Source organism: Canis lupus, chromosome 22 (genome assembly GCF_003254725.2).
Source record: "Canis lupus dingo isolate Sandy chromosome 22, ASM325472v2, whole genome shotgun sequence".
In the NCBI taxonomy this organism is placed as follows: Eukaryota; Metazoa; Chordata; class Mammalia; order Carnivora; family Canidae; genus Canis; species Canis lupus.
The window spans coordinates 28321866-28343541 of NC_064264.1; the positions used below are offsets into that span (position 1 = coordinate 28321866).

General features: G+C 38.9%; 1 protein-coding gene and 1 long non-coding RNA gene across 6 annotated transcripts in view; one reads left to right on the forward strand and one right to left on the reverse strand.

The window, feature by feature from the left end:
• The window catches only part of KLF12 (KLF transcription factor 12), a 590647-nt gene that overhangs the window by 566194 nt on the left and 2777 nt on the right, over nt 1–21676 (reverse strand). For 3 of the 5 annotated variants that reach the window (XM_025441138.3, XM_049099279.1, XM_049099276.1), the window contains exon 1: nt 8981–9069. The exons of 1 other annotated variant lie outside the window; for it this stretch is intronic. The gene's annotated coding sequence lies outside the window, so the exon portion shown is untranslated. Of the gene's footprint in view, nt 1–8980; nt 9070–21676 lie in introns of those variants that run through there. One more of the 5 variants, XM_049099275.1, reaches the window with a different exon arrangement.
• Nucleotides 15123–21676, forward strand: part of LOC112655928 (uncharacterized) — an 80163-nt gene continuing 73609 nt past the window's right edge. The window contains exons 1-2 of the long non-coding RNA XR_003133964.3: nt 15123–15178; nt 18753–18854. This is a non-coding gene — a long non-coding RNA (uncharacterized LOC112655928). The remainder of the gene's footprint in view (nt 15179–18752; nt 18855–21676) is intronic.

The window sequence follows — 21676 nt, forward strand, 5'->3', positions numbered from 1 at the left end:
TCTCTCTCTCTGTGTCTCTCATGAATAAATAAATAATCTTTAAAAAAAAGAAATTGAATATTAATATAGTTATTAGTCAAAGAAAATCAGATCCTGTCTTAGATAAAGAGGAATAAAGTAAGTGCTAAGTTATATATTTTAAAATTCATTAAATTGCCTTTAACTGTATACAAACTATAAATACGTTTACAAAATTAGCTAGAATCTAAGTTTAGGAGCAAACGAGTGTTTTCTTCTGTCAAATTAGTGGAATAAATTGAATAGTGTCAAAATATGTAAAAACTCAATGACTTGCATAAATCAATCTTTAATCTATGTGCTTGGTTATAAGGCATTCTCCATTTTGGAAATTGTTGCAATCTTCTTGGTGGGTATAGAAAATATTTTTCAGGACAATAATTCAGTATATTTCATAAAAGTCTGAAATAAATGGAAACTTCATTGACATTTTCTTCAGGCAGATGTAAAATTGTTCCTACCAAACATTGCTAGCTTCTACAATTGAGAGATTTCCTTGGAAATTCTTGTCAGGAAGGGCCCCTTTCTGCTTTCACAAACAATGTCCTTTCCATGCACGTACTACCAGAAGCACAACTCAGCCACTGAACACCTGGGACCATCTCAAAGTTCAGCCCAGTCAACCTTAGTAAGGTCAGTCAATTACCAGAGGAGGTTGGTGGAAGGTGGGAGTGGTACCTGTCATTTGACCACAGTCTTTGCAAGCATGACTCAGTTTCTTTTTTTTTTTTTTTTTTTTTTTTTTTTTTTTTTATGACTCAGTTTCTAATGGCAACAAGCTCAAAGCTCCTCTGTGGGGCAGCTTCATAATTAAATGTTAAAATAAAAGTGCTTTTGTAGGAAAGAGCACACTCTCCTTCCCAAATCCTAATTTCATCTTTGTTTTCAGAGAGCTCATAGCTTAGTAGAAAATTCAGCCTTAAGATTCTGCACACTTAAGTAGGTAGTATGTGATTAAGATGCTGTCTTGGTGGCAAGTCTCTTAAATCCATTGCTCCTGTTTGCCACATGTATGGTTTATGAATCTGGGCAATCAGAGGCCTGTATTCCCTCCACATTAATACCATACATTATCATCAGCATTTTCATGAATTCACCCTGCAATGATGGGGACCAAGGCAGTGAAGTATGCTGATGGTCTGAGGTTCCCTAGGGCTACAGGATGAGGATATTAAGATCCTTGCACACCAACCTGGCCTTGATATGATGGAGGTGTCTTTTCTGAAAGGTAGTGTGATGAAAATTCAAGTCTATAGATGACTGCACAGCAGCATGTGCAAAAAAGGAAATATGGGAATAATAACCTCAAAGTGGGGGAGAAGTGAACCAAAGAAAATAAATGAACCAAAGAGCCAAAAATGAATGGAAGGGTAATGACAAAGGGATGATTCCCAGAAATTGAGGACCTTCATTATGGTTTCAGTTCTGTTCCTGAATGCTGTGTGACTTGGGACAAGGTGCTAAACTTCTCTGGGTGTCAGTTTCTCTTCTGAGCATGTTTTGACAATATGATTCACATGATTCACATGGCATTTTATAATGCTGACATCCTATTATTCTATCACTCATATTTTAATGTGTTCAGATTTTATTATAGCAAAACACAAACAAGTCTAGATTTTTGATGACATATGATAATGATTTAGCAAGAATATTAGTTAAAAAGTCGCCACACTAAAAGAGTTACAATTCACAAAGTTCTTCTACCTTGAAAACTAACAATGTGCAGATCAGTTTCCAACCCACCCAGTTGGAGATACTAGAGGAAATGTAGACTACAACCTGCACAGAAAAATCTGTTCTGTGTAAATCAGCTAAGCTAGTTAGAAAGTGTCTTCCAAAAATTCAAGACTATGTTGTTTTAATACTTACTATCTACTTTCAATGTTACTTCATGAATATTCTAATGTAAACCAGATGCTTTCCTTTGATTAATAAAACTACTAGGCAGACATTGTTGGCATAATCCAAAACTTCTGTGAAAGCCTCATTGCTATTGCTGAGCTATAATTTGAAAAACAGCAAAACAAGTAAAAATGCATGTAAATCCAATGGAATAACCCAAGAGTTTTGCATTAATAAATCACAAAAATCAATTCATCCAGACAAGGCATAAACTAAAGATTCATACTATGTATCCATGCAGACTCTCCTTCACAGGTGTTTTGAGTTTTTTACTAATTAATAAGGGAGCATGTGTTAATGGTAGACTGAGTATTAGGCTGAAAGTCAGGGGAATTTGGATTTTGTTTTGGATTCTATTGTTTTTTACTCCATGACTCTACTCTTAAATCTTGTGCCTCTGTATTCACATCTGTTAAAAAAAGGGATAATGATATCCACCTGACTGATGTGAGATTAAATTATGGGCTTTACGAGAACTAAAGCCCATGAATTTCTAGAAGAAAACACATGATTATTGTTATTTTATTGAGACTGAAGCTTTTACTAAAAGTATCAGCTATAAGTGTGTATAAAAGTCCTGTAGGTTTCTAAGAGCCCTTCAAAATTTTGTGCGTATGATCTTGTAGTGGGTGGACTCACCTTTATGCCCTCAAGCCCTCCAGGTGACCTATGCCTTTTAGTCTCACAGTGAGGCTGAATGCCAGGTACAAAATCTGGGGTTGGCAAATCCTTAAAACAGACTCAGAAACAAAATGTCTTAGAAGGGGAAGTGAGAGTGTTATTCCAAATGCAACCTTCAGGCACTGTTGAGTAAGCGCCCTTTATCACAGAACGACCGTAAAGTAGTGTGATGATTCTTGTGGAACACAGGACTCTCCCAGAGAGTGAGTAAATTGGCCCACTCTGCTAAGGTGATCCCTTTGTTAGAGTGAGAACTTCACCCTCACCTTAAAGGCAAATGAGACCACAGTCTTCCTTCTCCATTTATGGAGCCAGACTCTCAGATGCCAAGGCTCTGCTTCTCCTGGCTGTGCTCAGGCTGCTTCTAATTCATCCTTCCCTGACAGAGAGAGAGAGAGAGAGAGAGAGAGAGAGAGAGAGTGGTCCTATGGCTACAAGCCTGGTAGGCAATGGCAGCTTTGGAAGTCAGGGGAGTTCCTTTGAATGGGACTATCATTGAAGGGAGAATGTGTGAAAAGAATCTGCCCTGCACCCTTGTTCTTGCTCTCACATGTACTACGAAGCCCGTGAGAGTTATGGGCTTCATAGTGAATGTAGAATATGTCATAGAATTATGACATTTCCACTCCAACAACTCAAATGTTATTTGGAAGTATAATGTTTGTTTTCACCCACTCTAAATAAGAATATCTAGGTAAGCATGAACTCCCTGAAATGTGAGGTGAGATATATATATATATATATATATATATATATATATATATATATATTCCATCGTCTTGGTCATGAGATCGGGGGTTTATGAAAATTCCTCTCAATTCAACAAATTTATATGGGGGAGGTCAAGTTACCGCATATATCAATATTCATGGGGCTCATGGCTTTTCTTGTGGGCATGTGAAATACATCTACAACCTCTTGCAACACTTTTATAAGATCAAATGTGTGAAGCCAGCCCTACCTGGTATTTTTCACACATGGAGAATTTGGCTTCTTGTTAATTGCATCTACAGTTTTAAAGCTCTTTATAGAATCATTCCTAAGTGATATTAATAGTAATGGTGGTCCTTTATTAATAATGCATAATAACAATAGTTCTCATTAAAACAACATCAGTTAAGTGATAAGAGAAATGGTCAGAGTTGTGGTTAGGAAATGGGTCTGCAGACATCAATACTACTAAAGTCATTTATTCTTTCCCTCATAAAACAGAAATAAATATAATGACTAAGATCTTAATGAAATACTGCCATAGACGCAAAATTGCAGACTGGTGTTTTCATTTGTGGGAGAGTTTCCTTGGTGGTATTGTGCCACAAGGCATTCCCTGGAGAAAAAACAAAGGATTTTTTTGTGTGATGTCCCTGTGCACCCTGTGGATTTCTTACATTCTTTCTAGGCTGGAGTCCCATCAGTAGCAGAAATGTGAGCAGAGGTGCTAGTTCCTTGTCCTGAGCCTGTGATGTAATGCCATGTGGCTAAATGACAACATCCCTGTCTCAGTTTTTCTAATCTGTGAGATGGGACGGATTATATCTGTTAGACATTTCATTTCACTTGCAAGGTAAGACTGCACCCAAGAATGCTTTGTAAGGTGCTCTAAAAGATCACACCTCTGCTTCCAGCTTTTCTTCCACCTTACTGCTTTCACACCATTTCAGACACCCAGAGTGCTCTGACTGTATTCCTCGCATACAAGCTCAGCCCCTCCCAGACCACTACTCTCACTCCTTCTTTCTACCATCCAAAGACCGAAGAGTAAGTGAAGATTAATGTTCTTAACGAATTCACCACAAGATGTTGAGTGTTGATGAAAGGGTCATGTTCCTTCTTTCCCTTCTCTTCTCTCCTTTCTTGTCCTCCTTCCCTTCCAAGTGGATACACTACACCAAAACGCACATGAGGTAAGAGCCATCGCATAAAGTACAGATATGTTAAAACCATAAAACAATTAAGAGAAGACAGGAAGCCATTATTTGAATAATGTAGGATGGATGGAGGAGAAATTATTCAAGAAAATCTAAGCTAGGGAAGCTACATGATAAAGTTTAGTGTTTAGCTTCCAGGCAGACAGGACAAAGAGGAAAACAGCAAAAAGTATTTAAGGGAGACCAATTTTCCCTACCCTCATTCTTTGAAAAAATGATCATATGTATATTCCTAGGTGCCTAAATTAGGAAGTGGACAGTATCTTCAACACAGGCTTTTGCTGTTATTGTTAAAGTAGAGATAGTCTACATAAGATTCTGTTAACAAAAGTATTAATCATTGATAAAATACCAGCTGACTTCACTTATATGGAGACTCCTGGGGCATTTGCATTTTTAGAGTGGACTCTGATCTTAACTCTGAGATTACTTACAAAATCAACATCTACGGTGTTAGGACATGGAGCTTGGTTTCGCAAGTGGGAATCTCTACCCGAAAAAGCATTTCCTATACTCGCTCTGACTTCGCATTGTATCTTTTACCCATAGTGTTGGATTCAGCGTGCCTTCTGAGAGCTTTATGTCTGTGTTTGGTTTTTTGGAATGGGGACTCAGAAATGGAGAGAGAGCCTTGGAGAGAATGGCCCAGAAATCATTTACACCAAACTGTAGCTATCATTTTAACTTCCCTTGGAAGGCGAACTCCTTGGAATTATTTCACATATAACCTCTCAAAAATATTTGAAAGTAAGCTTCATTAATCATTACTCGGCTGTTTCCTAGGCCTTGTCCCAAAGGTCTGGTAAGCTTTAAATCCCTAGTGACACCTGCTGGGCAGACCTCAGCTCACTGCTGCAGGCTTTCTATCAGCTGGCCTTTTTTTTTTTTTTTTTTAAACATGCCAGGCTGCAGGCCAAGGGGTAACGGGCAGCAGCCACCTCCCCAGCTCGCAGCCAGGCTGCTCAGTTCTCCTGTAGGTGACCTCTGTTAGAAAAACCCTGTCCTAGAGTCTCACCAGTACTCTTTTGGGGTTGATATCCACCCTGTCCAGCCCCCAGGAAAAAAACAAGGATCTATCAGAGTTGGAGGGAGACAGAGAGGGGCAGTGGGAGAGAGAGAAGGAGAAAAGAGATCCAAAGCATCCGCCCCCACTCGCAGCCCCAAGTTACTCTAAGCTGCTTCTTTGTCTGAAAACTCCAAGGTGAAAGATGCTACTTGAGCCGTATGTTTTGTTCAAGCACAAACCAAATTATGCTATACTTGCTTATATCTGAACATATTGGTTTATCTTACATAGAGTTTAATTGATGCAAACTTGAACTTCAGTATGTTAGAATTTCAGAGAAAACACCATCCCTGTGATTTAGATTGCTGCGTTTTTCCTCGAACAAAGCAAAAGAGGAGCAAGGCAATTAGACCCCAGCGACTGTTGATCTTGTCCATATTCACCGACCATTACAGATAGTGTTTAACCTCTTGTAGTATTACCTCCTGTGTCCTTTATTGTCCAACTGCAAGATTTCTCTCTGAGCCAACATCTGCATCCTTGGACAGATCAACTAGTGTGTAAAGTCCGTGTTAGCTGATCAAGCGTGGCTTTGTTTGCACTTACTCACTGCGCATCCAGCACTGCGTAAATGGTTTTGCATATTAACTAAGTGCACAGTAACCTTCCTTTACCTCCTCAGAGCTCCACCCCCTCCCACCCAGTCTCCTCGGGAAATCAGCACTGTTACTCGCTGCGGAGGAAGCTGCCAAGAGGTTGCCATGGCAACTGTTCTGCTTTCAGCAGCTACTTTTCTGGTTTAAAGAGGGGGGGGGGAGTGTGGGGGGGTGGTAGGTGGGGGGGGGGGACAAAAGGAAAAAAAAAACCTGAGGAGAACTAGGCGGTTTTCTGATCAGAGTTCAGATAAAGACGGTCACAGTAATTTGTGGGCACTGCCTAAAATAACCCAAAGGGTTAGAGAGCTTGGGCAAAAGAGGCACACTGACAAACTAAAAAGGTAAGTACAGTGGAAGGGCAATAATTAAATTATTTGGTAGTGGTCTTAAGCTGAAGCATTTCAAATTGGTATCTGTCCCTCTCACCTAGGATGCTGTTTTATGAGTCTTTTCATTTTTGTCCAGAGCCAAACAAAGATGATGAGTTTTATGAGATGATAAATGGCAAGGGGGGTAAAACAGCACCAGAATGGGAATCTAACATCTGAAAGTCATTTTCTAAAACTTCATTCAGCACAGAAACAATGCAGCATTCAGGCATAATGAGCTGAAAGTGCACGGTACGCCAGGTCAAGTCTGCAACCTCTGAGCTCCTCTCCGAGAGCGGTTTGCCAAGGTAGGCCATGGACCGGTCTCATTTCAAAGGAAGCGTTGGGCCTAGGCAGGGAAAATTGCAACAAGTCAAAATATGGAAAGCTGGGCACGCCAGACTGGGTGGGTTCCGGCGACATACAGAGAGCTGTGCTAGAAACTGCGCCAGACACCTGGTTCCTGGGATTTCGGCAGCTATCCATGGAAGAGCTGAGCAGTTGGGTGATTCTTGGCAGAAAGCTGGCAGGGTTTGGGCAGGGCCAGGTAGTGAGGGTGGCATGGATGTGGGCAGCCTCTGCCTCGTCCTCCCTGTCTCTGTTCTGCTCATCACCCCAGCACACACCTGCTTCCCGCCGGCCAACCAGCTTCCCAGGGCTTCTCTGCGTCCTGCCTCCTCCTACATTATTTATTCAGCAGTGATGAAAACCTAGTGCCTTAACCTTCCTCACACAAGCCATTATTTTCTGAGTCTGTATAGTTTTGCTCAGAATCCGGTTAACAGCTTCAACGTCCAGATGAATTTCAAGGGATGGTAAGATGGAGAGGCACAACAAGTTGCAAGAGGTCAAATGGGAAAGTAACACCTACTGTCATTCTGGTGACATTGTCATTAACGTTTGATGACAACATTATTGATATTCTTAGTGGAGGAGCAAGGGAAGCAGTAAGATCTTAGAGGTTAACACCTCTTTGAGGCCAGATAATAGTAGTGCAGCCAGGAGTCCTGAGTTGGGAGCAAAGACAGCTAGCTAGCTCTTTGCATGTAGTGATTTGTTTCTGATCTGAAATATTGCCATTTCTGCCTAACCCCATGATATGGTCTGAATACTTGTGCCCCCCAAATTCATATGTTGAAATCCTGACCCCCAGAGATAATGGTCTTAGAAGCCAGGTCTTTGGAAAGGAATTAAGTCCTGAGAGTGGAGGCCTGATAATTAGGATTCGTGCCCATATAAAAGAGACCCTACAGAGCTCCCTAACTCCTTCCACCTTGTGAGGATACAAGGAGGAATCTACACCTGAAGAGGGTGTGAACCTCACCCTGGTCTCAGACTTCTAGACTCCAGAATTGTGCAAAATAAGTTTCTGTTGTTTATAAGCCACCCAGTCTGTGATATTTTGTGATAGGAGTCCAAACAGACTAAGACATCCCATGTTGTGGCAGAGATAATAGGCTTATTTTCAATTTTCTGTAGACTTTTGCCACTTGTTTTTTTTTTTTTTTTGTTTGTTTGTTTGTTTGTTTGTTTGTTTTTGGTCTTTGATGAGTAGAGAGAGAGAGAGATTTTGAGGTAGGAAGGAAGAGGTGAAGAGGGAAAGGAATAAAATATAAATAGCGGAAATGAGAAATGACTAGAGCCAATTTCTTTAAAGCAGGATTCAAAGTTTTATGTGGTTTATATCCTGAATGATCTCTGCTCATGACAAGAGAGAGTGAGACTGAAGTTTGAAAGACATAAAATAACATAAGCAAAGTTGCACAAAGTTCTAGAAGCCAACTAGCCAGGGAATAGATACGTGAACTGCCCCCTCCATCGGAACTCTCCTAAGTTAAAGCAAAGTACTAAGAGTTAAAAATGAGTGGGTTCTCCTGTGTATCGTTGATGTAGCTGGAGGCCCTATATTATATAACAGTAACAGGATAGAGAATGACAGTTCCTCACAGACTACAGTAAATGTGATTAAATTATCTCACCAGCTCCAGACTCCTGAGTATTTGTACAATGCCAGAAAACCATCCGTTAATCTGACCTGTCTGCTAGACCCCTTGATGGCACAGGCTAGAGGTGTTAGTGTTCAAAGAAATCCCTCCCTCCAATGGCTGATTGGAGGGATACTGAGTTCGATCTGTACAGTAGTTGCGTCCAGGAATGAGGTGTGGAGAAATAATAAGGGGGCGGTGGTGGTGGTGGTGATGGGGGATAAAAGCAAAGAGAAAATTCGGAAATTTGTTTCAACTCTGCAACAGCTTCTATTCCATTCCTTTTCACTGACCTGATCTAATTCAAGCAGCTATTATCCCTGTGAAACACTGCCACAGCTGAATTTATTTTTATTTTGTCTGCTCAAAGGCAATGTAAAGCGAATTTGAGAGCACATCACCTTCAGGGAAAAGACTGCAGTGTATTACTCACCACCTTCCTCCTCCCCTCTGCATGAAAAGGTTAATTTGAATAAGGCTGCTGCTTCCACAAATAGAACAGTAACCAGCACAAAGCGGAACTGCCAATGAGAATGTTTTTCAGTGATGTCATACTTATACCTGCTCCTTATTATTTGCTGAGTCGTGACAATGTGTTCCTTGAATCTCACATTTTATTGGTCAAGAGCCCTGTCATTCTGAATGCTTCTGGAGAGTTTTAGACATTGCAGTTTCTTTACAAGCCCAGAATTTTTTCAGCTTCTGCAGTTCAACAAATTGTTGAAGACTATATTAATCCAAGAAATTGTTGGAGAGTATTTTAAACACTGTTATCCTGAAAACAAATAACAATAAAAAAAACCTGTGATACGTTAGAGCTGACTTATGTGCCCTCGGATAATAGGTCCACTTGCAATGGAAAAGCAGCATAAGAGAAGTCTGTTTTTTTTTTTTTAAACCCTCCTGAGCAGAACTTTTATGAAAGTGTTCATACAAAGATCATGCCAAGCTTAATATTGTCATCATTGGCTTAATGGGAAACAAAATGATTCTACAACAACTTATTGCCCTTTGAGCAGAACTTTCTTCAAAGAACTAGCTCTAAATGTACTAGTCTGTAGGACAGAAGGCATTAGAGGAAAGAAAAGTTACCTGGTTTATTTTTGTCCTAAGTGGGTTTTACTTTTTAAATTAGGTTTTCACGTCATTAAAATGTGTGTCTCAGAGTTCTCAGATTCCAAAGCTTTTCTGAGGAAATTCCTGTAAACAGATTTGAAAATGATACTACCTACTACTAAAGATGGCAGATAAATCAGTTGTGCATGAGTTAGAAGTTATTTAACCAACTGAAGAAGTCTAAGAAATAGTCTGGTCAGCAGGAGATACTAGTTGGTTGGGAGGCCAGAACGAAGTGTTGGTGTTCTAATCTAAGGCGGCAAGTGAGCAAAGTCAGGTCTCCAAGAGCAGAGGACAGAATGAAGCTGTCCACGGTCCATTGATGAAGCAGAACGTAGAGTTGGAAAGAAACAGCCAGATTTTAATGGGTGGTAAGAGACTAGAAAGGGTTCTTATACGGGAGAATGGGATGAGAAAGGATGGGTATGGACGGAATAGACCTCGTTGAGGGGATACATGTATTGTGAGATACTTTTAGAAAAGCAGGTAGACAAATTAACAACAATGATATAAATTAGGAAGTGGTAGAAAGTACCAAATATTTTGAACATCATATCTCAAATTCAGTAGCTAACATGAAATATTTTTGACATGGAAATGTCTTAGCCATTGTATAGCTTGGCTTATTGTTTGTTCAGTCTGATGAGTAGTTAATCAGATGGTATAAAAATTTGATTATTTTATACCTTAGATTCTTCTACAAAATTACTGTGGAACTTTGACCACTCAGTGTAAATTTTACTGCACCAAGAGCATGAAAAATATGACCAAAAATAACATTTGATTGCGGTGAAGACTGGAGAATACAATTCTACCCTTCCATTAAAGTTAGAAGGGCCTAGAGTCATATCAACATATTGAACCTTAAAAGTATTTCCACCAATAAACTTCAGGTAAATTTTGATTCCAGAGAACTATAATAACAGTTATGAAAAGTATAATGGCCTCTGGTGTCAGACAGACCTGGGTTCAAATCTCAGCTCTAACAGTTAGTAGCCGTGCAACTTTGGTCATATTAATTAATCTTTCCAAATCTCCATCTTCTTGAGGGATAATGATGATACCATATACAAGATTATTATGAGGATCAGACTGAATAATGTATGTGTCTTATTAGTGTAGTACCTGTCTTAGTAAGTGAAAGATTTGTTTGTTGTTGTGACATTATTGTGACCCTCGAGGTGCTTCGAGGCCCTACATAGTCTGGCATGAGGCCGACCATTTTCTTTGACTCTTCCTCATTCTCACTCTGCCCCAGCCATATTGACCTTCTTGCCGGTTTCTAAACATTCTTAATGGGCTTTTGCCCAAAAGGCTTTCCTTTTGCAGGTCCTCTTGCCTGTAATTGTTCTCCTCCCAGGTCTAACCTCTTGACGCAGATTTCAGCTTAGATATCAGCTTCTAGGAGAAATCTGATTTAACAGCATCCCTATGGCCTTTCCCAGTGCATCATACTATGTTTTTTCATTACCACTTACCACTATTAGATATTACTTTATGGTAGCATTTTTTATTTGTTCATTATCTGTTTTGTTCACTTGAATGTCAAATTCATGTGAGCAGTGGTTTTGTTCCCATCTGTGCTTCAGAGCCTAGAACAGTGTTTTATTTATTTATTTGAGAGAGAAAGAGAGAGAGAGAGAGAGATTGAGAGAGAGCATGAGCAGTGGGGAGAGGGAAAAGCCGGCTTCCCACTGAGCAAGGATTTTGATGTGAGGCTCAATCACAGAACTCTGGGATCATGACCTGAGCTGAAGGCAGATGATTAACTGACTGAGCCACTTAGACACCCCTCAGAACCTCTGTTAACGAACAATGATGATGATGATGAAAACTGCAGTGGGAACCATAAGTTCTTCAGGACACTGCCACCACAGAAATGTGGGTGTTCTGACCAGAGAAGGGATCTGAACACCATTGCCTCACATCACAGTTTAAGATGTATACATTTTCCTACTGAACCAAGAAGTATTTCAATTTCTCCATCATGTCTAAAGGATCATATTATAAGACAATGAGAATACATAGTCCCAGTATTCTTTATGCAAAGGATGCCAATGCTCATTAGGGTAGAAGAGGTGGGGGGCAGAGTCTGGTACAAATCACTGGGGTAATGGTCTAGAAGAGATTTGAAGGCAAATCCCAGGTAGAGAGTTTTAGCTGGTATAGCCTTTCTGAGATCTATCACTGTTTTTTCCTTACAGACTCCTACAAACCTGCTTGTGTTGGCTCTGATTCTCATGAACTGTTGGGTACAATGTTGGGACTGGATCAATAGTGATTAGAGAATAGAATAGTAAGTTCAGGACAGTGTTCAAGACATTACATACCTACATACACATTAGTACACATATGTATTCAATGAACCAAGTGAATGTTCAGAAACTATATTAAGATCTTTCTATTCTGTCCCCTTCTCAGGCAGTCATGATGATAAAGTAGACTCTTTTTTGGATTTCTATTTTCCTGGTAACTGAAGGACATTATGAGACAGCATAGAGCTTATGTAAGCATTAGCTCTGCTGACATTCCAAATGAGCAGATCAAATGCTACCTAATCATTTGGTTACAGCTTGGATTTGGCAGTCTTTTATAAAGTACTGAATTTGAAGGAGCATCTGCCTTTTACATCTTGGCTATGTCAGCACCTGTCGCTGCTTCTTCTAGAAACTTCTTAACGTAATGAAAGTAATATAAAATAAAATCATTGGTAACCAGGATGCTTTTGAGAGATTATAGATTATAAAAATTATAGATTATAGAAAATTACCTCTTCTCTCTGACACCTTCCTCCTCTATTACTCTCAATTTTAGTTTTCTTACATTAGTTTTTCTTTGACCTAGAGATCTCATTAGAATGCAGACTGTTTCAGAATGCCCTAAGTGGGGCATGAAATTTATCATTTCCTGGGTAAATCTATGTGCCAGTCTTGGACCATACTTTGAGTAACACAGATTTGGGTGACATAATCCCATGTGTTTGGTTCTGCTCTTCCAAATTAACATAAAACATTTTAATGAATATTAATAAAGCCCCTCTTTTCCCTCACATACATTCTATCATGTCTGGGTTCAGAGATTTTATTCTGAGGTATATTTACATTCAGTTGGTACCCAAGCCTTTCTAAGAACTGTTTCTCTCTCCATCTGCACATGGGCTGGCTCTCTGGGTCCTTCCTCATTTTTTCCCCTCAAAGCTGCAATAATCTCAAATTTATTTCCCAATCCCCAGACTCATCTCCCTTCAGCCCATCATTTTACATTCTGTCATGATACTTTCCTTTCAAAAAATTTTTTTTTGATGAGATTACTTCCTTGATTGAAGACCCCTGCTGGTTCCCTTTGCTTAAAATAGAGGCTGGCATGGGCTCTTGTCATCTGACAAACCTGGGCTGGAAGCCAAGTTCATTCAATTTCTTTTTATGTAACTTTGGGCAACTTATTTAACTTCTGCGAGCCACACTTTCCTCACCTGCACAACAGAGATAATACTACTTATCTCAGAGTGTCGTCATTTGATTTAGATGCCAAGGTGTAGATAAAGCACCTGGTAGATGTTTAATGACTTAATTACTTTTTTCTCCCTTTTCTTTCCAGTCTGACCAATTTTGGTTCTCCAACATCTTATATAGATATGTTGAACTTTGTTCTTCTTGTCCTTCCTCCCTAAAGCCACAAATGGATATCTAGTCCCACTGCATATCTCATTTCTCGATACATCTGCTGAAAGACTCTTCCCATTCTCCTCCACCAGGCAAATTCCCTTGGTCCCTTAGGGCACAAATCTTCTGTTTCTTTTTTTTTTTTTTTCTAAAAAGACCAAGCTGTACTTGGGCAGAATTTACCACTCTCTTCTTGTCTCTCACACCACTGTGATCATACCTCTCTCATAATATCCTTGCTGTGATGTGCTGCTATTATTTACACCATGGCTCAAGACTTTTTATTTCCTGATCCTTAGTGACCAAAGTATTTGTTGAATAAAGGAACAGAATCCATGTAGTATGTAGCTTAAAGAATGGATGCTTGAATATTATATTCTAGAAACCATATATAGAGAAAAATAATTCTGAAAGTTTTCCTACACCAAAATAACAGCTTAGGGTAATAATCCACATTTTTGGATACGTTTTACTATTTTCAAGGCCCTGTTATAAATGCTTTACATACACTATCTTATCAGATTCCTAACTATCTTTTGTTGTAGGTGCCAACTCATACCTTTTACAGATGGAGAAAATGACGTTCAGCAAAGTTAAATAGCTTTCCATGGCTACACAGTTTATGATTGTTACAGTAGGGATTTGAACCTATGTCTTTCTGACTCTAAAGTTCATCTTCTATACAATACTATCTCATACAATCACTGCCATAGCCTGGTTTCAATTTCTTAAATATAGATTAAAAGCACAGCCAGAGATCTTTACTAGAGAAGAATTTGTGAAGCAGATAAAGGCACTCTCTGTGAGACTCACATATTAAAGTGATTTGGAGACAGTAGTTATTAGGTACATAAAACATATTTCTGAACTGTAAAATTCGAAAATCTGGACACCATGTAAATCCTTTCCTTTTTATTTATTATTTGTTTGAAGCCATTAAGTAGTGTTGTTCCTGAGGGAAGACTATGTTAATGATGCTTTTCTGACTTTCAGAGATACTTTTCATTTTCACCACACAATAGTTTCATGGGCAGTCCTTACACAGATAATTTCCTTAACTAAGGCACGTAGGAGAGCTCATTTCTGTAGTCTCAAAGAAATCAAGCTAAAAACTAAGGCAAATCATAAAACTACTGTTTTATCTGCTCCTGAGAACTGCTATTTGTAACAGACCCTCCAGGTGTTTTCAGTGGGGGATATCTTGTCTACAAGAGCCTACTTACAAGAAACCATCATAAAGCTAATTGCATCTGCAATTAATGACAAATTTCTAACTTGATGAGTAATTGTGATCCCAAATATGTTTCAAGCCTCTTGGCAAAGCAACGACAAACTGTTAGAGAAGTTCTCAGTGGGGACTCTTATATTACACAGTGAAACTTTATCTATTTTTCTATCTATCATCTATCTATTATCAATCATCCATTTTACTGACCTCTTGGAAACCCTCTCAAATCTAGAGTCTGTAGAATTGATAAGGTTTCTGAATCTGGTGAATATTATCTAGACCTGGAATCACTGGAATATTTAGAAACAAGAAATTGATACCTAGGAATATCTTAATGCTGAGACAGGATTTCTCAAAGTGTATTCTGGAACATTAGTTCCATGGGCTATTCAGAGATGTCAGGTAAGAAAATAAAGTGTTCTAAGGCCAAATTCACAAAGAAACACCAAATCTAAAAAGAAGCCAACAGGTTTCTTTGCTACTGGACTTCTCAGAATCTTTAATACGTCAACGTGTATTCTAATTTTCCTGGGATAATGTAGTTTCTGTCTTTTCAATTTGTTTTGTTCAGGTCAGGGATATCTCAAGAATAATGTTCTGCAGAATAAACCCTGTGGAGTTGTGGGTAAGTGTTTTTCCCCTATGCTTTTGACATGTTTTTCTGGCTATAGGCTAACATCCTACTCACTGGTGTGGCATCATTGGAGACCTGATGTCTAGAGAGTAATAAAAAAGGAGTCCTATAATTGAGTATTTACCAAAAGAAGATGAAAAAACTAATTCAAAATGATATATGCACCTCTATGTTTATTGCCAAATTATTTACAATAGCCTAGACATGGAAGAAACCTAAGTGTCCATCAACAGATCAATGGATAATGAAAATGTGATAAATATACACACACACTGGAATCTTATGCAGCCATTAAAAGGATGAGATTGTGCCATTTGAGACAATATGGATGGACCTAGAGGGTGTTATGCTAAGTGAAATGTCGACTGAGAAATATAAGTACCTCATGAATCCACTCCCTAAGTGGAATCTAAAAAAACCCAAAAAACTACAAATGAATAAGCAAACAAAAAGCAGAATCAGATCTATAAATACAGAGAACAAACTGATAGGTGCTAAAGGGGGGGTTGCTTGGCAAAATGGATGAAGGGAAGTAGGAGATATGGGCTTCCAATTATGGAATGAATAAGCCATGGGAATAAAAGGCACAGCATAGAAACACAGTTGATGATATTATAATAACATTGGTGACAGATGGTAGCTACACTTGTGAACATAGCATAATGTATAAACTTGTTAAATTGCTAAGTTGTATACCTGAAGCTAATGTAACATCATGCACCAACTGTACTCAAATTAAAAAAAAATTAAAGAGGAGAGTCCTATATAGACATACAAAGAAGCAAAGATAAGGAAAACTTGGGTAACACCCATGATACAGAGGGATCTATAATTATAAAGATTGAAAATTTAAGAATCAAAGGAATCCTATATAGTAGTATCATAAACACATTTTAAGTTGAGTGAATTCATTTGGAGGTGCCTGAAATTTCATATTTTCCCCACAGTATTGCTAAGGACAGTGTTCAATTCCAACTAATATAAAATCATCACAGGTAATAATAATGCATTGATGGAAATGGGACAATTGAGATTTTCTGTAATCAAACATTTATATTTCAGAAATCAGGTTATCAAGGCCTCTAGGTCACTTTCTCTTTCTCTTTTGAATCTTATCATCTGGGAATCATGACCTAAAAGTGCCTTACAGTGTGAGCAAAAGTGATGAAAGTAAGTATATTCTACTATTGTAGTGGCAGAGTCACTGTACAAGATTCTAAACCCAAAGTTAACACAAAGTCCTAGTTTCATTATACTATTGATAAACATTACTCTCTCACCACCTGAGAATTACTGTTAAAGTACTTTTCTCCAGTTTTACTTTTCTGGGGGAATTTTCCTGAAAAACACTGGGAATAATAAAGTGTGTGACCAAGAGAATTTAAGGATATGAGCTTTGGATATAGATGTAGACTACACATAGATGTAGACTAAGTTCATCTGCTCTTTTCATTTTTGGTGGGGGAAACTTATCTTTATTAAAGATGCCCCATGAAAATGAACACTTCAGTTCTTCCATTGCATTTGCTGGGTTTCAAATACTCAATAGCCACATGTGGCTATTGAACAGTGTATTGAACAATGCAGCTCTACAACGTTTCTATCTCTTTAAAAAATGAGTTTTATGCACAGGAGTAAAATAAAAAAAAAAACATAAAAAAATCCAGAAACACAGGAAAAGACAGGTTAACCTTTAACTCTGTAATTAACACACTTCTGCTTCTTCCAACTTAATGTTAAGGAAGGGAACAAGCCAGCTTGTTTCAAAATACATCTCTTACATGATTCATCGAAATCAGGGACTCCTTCCCTCAGTGTTTCATGAGAATTCACTTCTATGAGGGTTCCTGGTCCACTGTATTTGTCCAAAGATTACAGTTGGAATAACCTCAAAGAGCAGAGTTTCCAGCAGGGAGGGAGAAGGCGTTGCAGTGGGTAAGGGTAAGACCATGGCAAACAGAAGTTAGAAAAATTTTAAAAATTAATTGAAAATTCATAGTTTCAAAGGCTCCAGGGACATGGACAAGAATGAGGAAAACATTAAGAATGAAGAGAAGGTATAGGAGAGCTTTCTGTGCTGGAGCCAAATGCAACGCAGATTGAAACCAATCAAGGAAATTGTTGTATAACAGGTCACTGGAAAAACCAGTGAGCGCTACTATTTTAGTTAATTTTTAAGCAAGGGCAGAAGAAAGAAGGCAGTATGTAAAATAATGAAAGAACAGAAGAGTATCATATTTGAAACAGTGCCACTAATATTAAAGTATAATTTTCGATATAAAAAATTCCGGGTTTTTATTTTAATGTTAAATATGTCTAATTACAACTTCAGTGATACAACAATATTCAGGAACAAAGATAAGTATAATTTTTCTGTGAAGATACAAAAATAAAGAGGTCTTAGAGGTACAGAATTATGTTAGGATTTAAACATCAAACGTTCATTAATTCTTCATTCGTTTATTCAACAGATATTTGCTGAGCCCCTTCTTTGTGATGGGTATTGTTGTAGACACTGGGGAACAAAGCCAAGCCCGTGCCATAATGGAGCTTGCCTTCCAGTGAGGGAAGGCAGACAACAAACAAATCAACAAATACAGAGAATGTTAGATGTTTGTAGGTGCTCTGGAAAAGATAAAGAGAGCTACAGGGGATCAAGGATATTGGAGGTAGCAAGTGCTGATGAGTGATAGAGGAGGCTGCTATTTTATATAATGTGTTCAGGGAAGGTCTCCCTGCAACTGTGGCCTTTGAGCAGAGATCTGAAGGAAACACAGGAACTAGCACATGTCTATCTAGAGGGGCATCGTTCCAGGCACAGGAATTTGTTTCTGCGAAGGTTCTGAAGTTGACACATCTTTGGACTGTCTCATGAACAGTAAGGAGTTGAGTGTGGCTGAAATTGAGCAAGTGAGGTGAGAGGGGAGAAGTTGTGGTCAGACAGGAAGGAGCCGAGTGCAGAACCTCGGCCTTTGCAAGGGTATTGGGCTTTCTTTGAAAGAAATGGGAAGCCATCAGAAGGTTCTGAGCAGAAGCGCAATGTGATTGGGCTCGTGTTTTGCTGGTGATTTTCTGTCCTTGCATCTCAAACATGCCTTTCACAACACCTTTTTATTTGCTTGCCAGATGAATTGGAGTGGATATATATATAGTTATGTCAGTATTATGAGATTTGTTTCTACCAAATTTTGGGCAAATTTAAGTAATGGTAGGATTTCCATTGCATTTTTATAATAACAAAGTTGCCTTAAGTTACACAGCAATTATCAGCAAAAGAAAATTGAATTTAGGTTTCTTTACTTCTCCTAATATTCCCCTCCCTTTTTAAGATTAAACTCGAAGTTTAAGGTACCTATAAGATATTTTTTGAAATAAAATTCCATAGACAGTTTTAGTGTAAAACATTCAACATGGAAAGAATTCAAAGCAGAGTGAGTAGAACTCAGAAATTGTCATGTAGTGTTCTTATTCCTACTTCTTAAAAAGAATTGTTCTTAATTTTTAAGGTTCAAGGAAGGGTCCAAGCAACCACTACAACCTCAAGCTTCTATTTCTGTTTCCTTAGCTCTAACAGTTCAGGGAGGTAAAAGACAAAGTAAGAAGAAAGAAGAGAGGCTAAAAGTTCAGAAGGAGGTTCTGGGAAGTTCTCTCTTCTGTTCCCAAACTGGTGAGTATAAAGCAGACTTCCCACATGTAAAAAGTGTTTCTAATGGAAAAAAGTGGTTATAGCAAGAGGAAATTATGTTTAGTTCCATAAGAAGACCTCGTTGGGCATCTTTTTTGAAATGGAAACAATTTCAGATAATAGAATGGAGAAAACTATCCAGAAAAATATTTTCAATTTTTTTCTTTCAGAATGAGAGAGCAATTTTAAAGAAGAGGGCACTGAAAATAAACCAATGGTCTTATCCTTGATAATAAAGACATATTTATTTAATCAAATGCCTTGTATTTCTTAACTAGTAAACGTATCTCTATTTTAGATATTCTCGATTGCTGGCATATGACTTTCTTTACGTCTACACAGTAGCAGTGTTTAATTCATAATGGCATGAGCAAAAGTAGGGTTTTCAAAGATGACCTCTGGGGTTTGAAGATCAAAGGAACTACACAGAACCAGATATAAAAAAAAATAATGTTTAAGAGGGAGGGCAGGGATGGACATATGGACGTGTTTCTTCATTTCTCTTTAAGATGATCTCTGGATTGGTTTCATTTCAGAGAGAAAGGCAGGCATCATTTTGCCTCTGTTTCCTAAATATGCCACTGAGAATTTTAAGGGTGGTGGTCTTAAGTGCATACCTTAGTTCAGAAGATATCTTATATAGTTTTTCATATAAAATTCACTCTTGTCATTTGAAATTCATTTCTGTTTGCCATCTAATAATAATATTGAAGAAAATTAAACTGAAAAGATTTTAATAGTGCATTTGATAAAGAAAAGCAGTTTCCAGAATTAGGTGTGGAAATTGGTTTTAGGAAGGCAAATGGTTAGGTCTGGGATTTGGGGATGGGACTTAGAAAACCAGGTAGGTAGGCTTGGAGCCTTAGTGGGCTGTCACTGTATGTGTCCATGCAGTTGCTCTTACAGGACTGACATTGACAAATAGGGAACTTCCCAGGACATGCTTTGACTAGGGAGAGTGCTTAAACAAATGTTTTCTTGATAAGAAAATTTCCATCTCATTTTGGTATGTCTGAGATTCAATATTGCATTTCCAGGTGTCTAGCATCTTAGACAACATTTTGAAAGTCAGCTAGCTCTGCTGCATCTAAACTTTCAGATGCACATATCTTTTCTATTTTGTAGAATTCTACAATGAGGAACAGCAGATCTAGAACAGTATTTCAATATAGCTTTTAACTGACCATCTTAACTATGACGGATCCCTGATTACTTTTGCAGCTAACAATGCAAACCCAGAAAAATCCCTAAATGGAAATCCTAGTCCTCCCCACCATCAGTGCTTAACACTGTCTGTACAATGAAGGCCACCCAAAATAAATCCGTGCCATAATTTCCATGATGACAGTCCTCAATACAGCATTTTTGTTATTGTTTCTTTCAAATCACTAGAATTCTTCCCATGTGCTGTCATGTCTCTAGATAACAGCCACATGGAGATTAAACGTGAGTTTAAATGAACTTTTACATGCCTCTATATTTTCTTCGTGGATTTTATTATTTTTAGAGGCAAGTGATGAAAGGTTATTCCCTGCAAGATTTAGCCAGTTAAACGGGCAGCATAAAAACCTGAAGCCCTGCAGTCAGACACATAAAGAGCAAAGGGGAAAATGGGAAAATGTTCCACTGGGGCTGCAGCTTTTCAGAGTGTGCAGGAATGATGTCATTTGTTTTTACAAAACCCAGTTTAAATTTGTTCCTGCCTTTCAAGAACTGCAGCAGAGTGCATCTGTGGAGACTTCCTGCATACTATATTTGAGGACGTTAGAGTATATGCTGCATCAAAATTCAGCCAATCGCAGGGTACGGTCTTGCCCTTCCCACTTTGATTTGCTCCCCCTACCTGAAGCAAGAGTGTGCAGCCCGGGCTAGGTCCCTGCTCCGCACCCACCAGCCCTGTTACAACCGCAGAGGCATCACTACATGCCTCAAATGGCTTAAAGGAGAACAATACCCAAATAAAAACTTCCGGTTTCTCACGTGCACTCATCTCATTCACAAATAATCTCCCGGGAAAGGTCTGTTTGTGAAGTCTGTTTTGGGTTTGTTTTGTTTAAGTTAAGTCTTAGCCTTTTGCTTGCAGCCCCCCTCCCCCCTCCAGCCTGCACCCCCACCCCCCACCCCATGTGGTCTGGAACCACCACAAGAGGTAAGGAAACAAATCCTGGGCTCTTAGACTCCCCACCGCAGAAGCCAAATCTTCAAATTCAACACTAACAACTGCCTTTTAACACAGTAAACTCCATTGCCGTGTATATATTCGCACACGATGATTGGAAAATTAGCTGCGAAGCAGATGCAGCATCTTATGAACTATATGAAAGGGATAGAGGGAGATTACAGTATGAAGCTGACTTACAAAAATCATGGCTAAGATACGGCACGAAAGAGATGAACAAGCTCTTGAGTGTATTGCCTTGCTTTTCCTCCATATGTACCTGAAGCATGTTGACAACCATGGTATCTGTAGTGGGGCTTCTTTGGTTGTGAGCAGCAGAAATGGAAATCTGGCTAATTTAAACCAAAAAGATGTTTATGGGAAGTCTACTGGGGAACTCACAGGGTGAAAGGAAGGCTGAAGAGCTAACCCAGAGCTAAACAGGGGCTGTTTTGGGGGGTTCTCTGTAGCAGGACCCAATTATTGGGATTCTCAGTGCTCAGGTGCTCAGCTCAGTGATGAGTTTCTCCTTCTCTCACCTTATCATTCTGCCCAAGGGGTGAAACCCTGGGAGAGTGTCCTGTTGGCTCATGGATCACATGCCTATCCCTTGATTGACACACAGGGATACCTCACAAAGGGCAGG